The sequence below is a fragment of the Salminus brasiliensis genome, chromosome 11 (genome assembly GCF_030463535.1).
Source record: "Salminus brasiliensis chromosome 11, fSalBra1.hap2, whole genome shotgun sequence".
Lineage (NCBI taxonomy): Eukaryota > Metazoa > Chordata > Actinopteri > Characiformes > Bryconidae > Salminus > Salminus brasiliensis.
In genome coordinates, this window is record NC_132888.1 from 10184164 (window position 1) to 10189284 (window position 5121).

The following is a 5121-nucleotide window of genomic DNA, read 5'->3' on the forward strand; positions in this document are numbered from 1 at the left end:
CAAGTTTTCCATAAATGCAGAACAACTGGTCCATACTTTTTTAGGAACAATACAATAATTTTTAAAGAAAACCTGACATAATTTGAGTTTGAGAGTTTGAATGAAATGAAAAGAGAAGTATAAGTTCATGTTTAATATCTGTTTAAAAATAAAGATGGGCATGCATAGAGTTTCTTTTTTAATAAAGAGGAAGAAAAATACTATTTTGGAGTTACTTCCAGGAAATATGAACTATAAAACAGAAGAATGATTTTTCAAAACTTGTTTTGATTTGTCAGCGATGCTGACATAAGGTAGTGCTTAAGCTACAGAGGTTTTCTGAGAAATGCTTGTTAATTAATGAATTCGTTAACAAAGTACTTAGCATTATGAAACATTTGTGAAACTCATCCTTGTGTTTTCACTGGAGTACCTTTTGAACACTCAGATAATGTCAAAGATAAGATAAGGTCCAAAGTATTCTGCATTATTTCTTTCCACTAGTAGGCTAGTGATACCCATTCTCTCTCAAAATGTGCATCCACCACTCTAGAATATACACTTTCTCGAGTTTCAATTTCATAAACTCTCAACTTTTAATTTTTGGATGGTCAACATGTGGTCTTGTTCAAACAGATGGAAAACATGCAAATGTTTTTCAGTTCCACAATTAATGCTGAGAATACAATCCTGTGTTTAGTTCTCAGAGTTCTTTGAAATGAAGAATTCAAGATCAAGAAGTACAGTTCCTCTTCTCATACCACACCCATTAAGATTTATTCTGCAGGAGCCCCGCTTTCACAGGAACAGAAGCGGTGGGCACTGCTTGCTTTGGGGCAGTCACAGATGCCACTGCCTGAACAGAGCTAGAAACAGGGGCAGCTGGCACTGCTTGCCCTGTAGCAGGTGCGGATACCACAGCCAGGACAGAACCAGGGGCAGCTGGCCTGGTAGTTGGCGCAGATGCAACTGCCTGGACAGGAACAGAGGTGGGTGGGGCCGCAGAGACAGGAACAGAGGCCGGAGGCCTGGGCGTAGACACTGGAGTCTGGACCTTGGGCGCAGACACTGGAGCCGGGATAAACTCTTCTGGTTCAAGGAGCACAGTCATGAGGAAGTCCATAATGTCCCATGAAGGAACCAATCCTTCCTCAAGACATGCACCCAGTTAGCCTCACCTCTCCAGTCCTGAGACTTGAGGCCAAGAGTACCATTCTGCAACACCCCCCACTTATCTTACTGCTCTCAAAAGGAGAATTATCTGGTGAGGAAAAGACTCCAGTACATCTCCTGCACTGACTCTTACATTACTGTGGGTAGTGGAGGTCTCCTAAACCTCCCACACATACCCGACAGGCAGACCAGGGAGGGGGGTCGCCTTATTGCATATCTGGCCCAGGTATCACCTCCTACTTCCATTTTTGGATCTGGTCTTCTTCCATGGTTTGTATAGGTCAAAGACAGAGGCAGGCGTACACACAGGATATGTATTAATAAATGAAAATAAAACAAAACAAACACTAGAATTACCAAATAAAACAATAAGAGAATCATGCAGAAATGGGCCAAGTCAACAAACCATAAAACAAACATAAACATGCACAGGACCAGACAAGGGATGACTGAAATAAAGGGGTACTTATACAGAGACTAACAAGGGAGTCATGAGGAACATCTGGGACTAACAAGGGGGCATGGCTACAGAGGAGGCACAGGTGGAGACACTAATTACCGGGAGGGGCTAGAACTGACAAGACACAAACAGAGTTGTGTTTGGGAGCACATGGCAACACAAAACAGAGGCAGACATGACAGAACAGGGCTGGCACGACAATTTTACAATCACCTTTCATTACTATATTCTACATTTGCAATAGGACCCTCAGTTGATTTATGTGCACCAGTCTTTGTGAACCTTTTATTTTTATTTATTTATTTATTTTTATTTTGCATTTGCAAAAAGCATATTTATAACCATAATGACCATGATACCAGTAATGTTTCACTATTTACCACATATATTTATGTATTCTAATATCATGTGATTGATACATGATTCTTCTCTGTAGTGGGCCCAATTGGTCCTACATAGTTAAAGTATATGCTTTACATAAGCATTTAGTGGACAGTTGGATGATCTGTATGTTTCATTCATATCAATCAAAAAAATAAAAAATGTCCTTGACAGATATACATTGTTAAAACACAGAACTGTGTTTAACTCCACAGATGGTAAGACTGTCTATAATGTCAAGGCAGTCTATAATCATAGTTTGAAAGTGATCGTTGGCCGATCCTGTCAAGTGTACTGCTTTATTTATATAGAAATGATTGTTTATTGTATTATAAATGTATTTTGTTATCTGCATGTTTTTACAATTAGAAAATCATTCTTAGAAAGTGATGTATTTTTATATGTCTGATATGTAATTAAATTCAAAATTGCAATTCTGCTATTAAAGCATTAATGTGTATAAATATCAACATATAAAACTTTAACCTTTAAATGCGATATATAAAACTTTGACCTTTGAACATAACCTCTAAACTTCTCATTTGTCTATTCATCTCAAGAGCATTCCTTCTGTGGTGAAGTGTGAAAATAGCATAATGTGAAGTCCCTTGTGCAACCTATTTTCTTGCATATCTGGTTAATTTTTACAAAATTTCTCTTTAATGTTTGAGGAACAAACATATGGCATAATGCATATAACACGTATGCACGTTATATCAAAACAATCCCATTTATTTTATGAACATTTCTAGGTCATATGGGCTTTTACTTCTGTATTATTTCATTCAATTCCTCAATATTTAATTTTCAAAACCTCCTTATCATTGTCATAGTTTTCATGTTCAATTATTTCAGTTCAGAGTGGCAGAGATATAATCCCTGTAGCTAAAGGATATGCCAGATACAACAGGACACCTTCAGAGGTCTTGTGAAGTCCATGCCTCTAGTATTCAGATCAGAGCACAAGGGGGACCCACTCAGTATTGGTAGGTGGTGTTAATGACTCATTGGTGTATGTAAATTCAGAGGAATAACCCTATTTGCACAGACTTCAAGGTTTGGAGCCCACTGTCACACTAAGAATACATGGTACACTAAGCTGTGGGTGGTGCACCCACACAGTTGATGAACGTAGTAACCATATTTCACAAGCAAGAGTAGCTCCCAGAAACTGTAAGCTGTAAGCCATTACCAAGTAGAATTTTGATGTCCCTCCCACCACCTTCTCCTCCTATGTTGTCCCCAGTGGTGCTTCTAGCTTGTAGGGTACCCTGGGAGAACCCCCCTTCAGCACTCTATCCCTCCTATGCTATTTGTATTAACATAGCAAGTAATATAGCAAGGTAGGCTCTCAAACATTATTACAAGGATGACATTATACTCATAACATCAGTCAGAAAATACCAAATAGTAGTTAATCATTCTTATGTTGTGACATTTTGTGAGCTAAGAGACATTGAAGTGGTTGGCTAGATGTTTTTGGAGAGTTATGAGTGCTCACTGTCATGATGTAAACTAAACTGAGAGACAAAGAGTGACCAGACATCCTCTTTTTCCCAACCTGCTGTCATGATCCACTCAGTCTGACAATGACAGGAGAACACTCGCAGGGGATGGACCTAAGCGAGGAGCTTATTGATAACAATAAACCATAAACAAAACAGACATGCAGCACCAATTACCAGGGATAAGGAAGAACTAAACAAAACTGTGACAAACTAGCTGCTAAGCTAGCTAGGTAGAGAGAGAGTCCTCTTGTACAAGGATGCACTCTACAGACCAGACCAGTGAATACTGAGGCTCTACCATTAACTGAATAACCTGGGTGCATGTGGTGCACTAAGGGTAATCCTCAGCAACCAGCAGCTGCCCCTAGCCCTACTTAAATACACCAGCCCACAGGTGTAACACATTAACCAGACAATGAACAGTCACATGACAAACAAAACCAGAAACCAAAATGGCGACGAGGGTCAACCCAAAAGTCCATTTCAACATAAAAGTCCTTCCTTCGAATAAACCCGACATGGTTCAGTAACAAATAGTTCATCTTCTCCTGTGAGCCGCGGCCCGGGACCGCCTTTGCGGCGGGCGCGGCGGCGCGGGCGTGACACCTGCCCTCTTTTCAGGATCTAAGCAATGCGTTCGGCCAGGAATTTTAAATTGCATAAACATCTGGGAATTCACTTTGATCTCCTCATTTTTTTTAATAGCTTTAACATTTTATCTTTAACTTCACATTAAATTCCACCTTTTCTGTACAACAACTGGTCTATATGTACTCACATCTAAATAACCATTGCATTAAAAAATTACCAATAAAAATAAAAACCCTCCAAATATGCAAAAAATCTTAACATTCAATGTAAGTCAATGTAAAAACAAATGTTGGAGGATTTCTATTGGTCCATTCATCCTGAAATACTACCACAGTACTACGAACAGTTCCAATGGTAAAAAAAATATCCTGTCACTGAGACCAGGAGGACTACAAATTGTCCAGTGGAATAGCTGACCTTTACTGAGTTTTATTTATTTTTTTATGCTGATTGAGATTGTATGTGATAAAGGTGGGGTGGATTGTCTATAGAGATCCATAGTGAGGATGGATCACTTGACGGCCTGGAGAAAGAAACTACACCAGCTTCTGTACCTCCTGCCACTTAGCAGCTATAAGGTTCTTCATTATCCTGTTGACCTTCCTAAGGCAGCGGAGGATTGGGGGCTGATAGTGATGTACCCTCTGCAAAGGTTTCTGCTCGGGATTGCTGTAGTTCCTGTACCAGTTGGTGATATAGCAAAGCACAGCACAGGTTTGAGAATTCAAATCAGATGAGAGGAAGAAGAGAGGGATGAGGACACAGCCCTGGGTGGCTTGGGTGTTAATTGTCAGTAAGGAGGACGAGATGTTGCCCATTCTTGCCACCTAGTGAATCAGGAACTTCAGGATCCAACAGCATAGAAACTGTTCAGACCTAGATCCTGTCTGCCACGCTGCTAGATAATTGAGCTTGTTCGTTTAAAAAAGGTTCATGTGTGTATAGTTCAGTCAGCTTTTTTTTAATTTCCCTTTCCCCAAGATGTAGGGGCGGGACAGGGGAGGGGGATTTTTTTCTGAGGGAGACAGC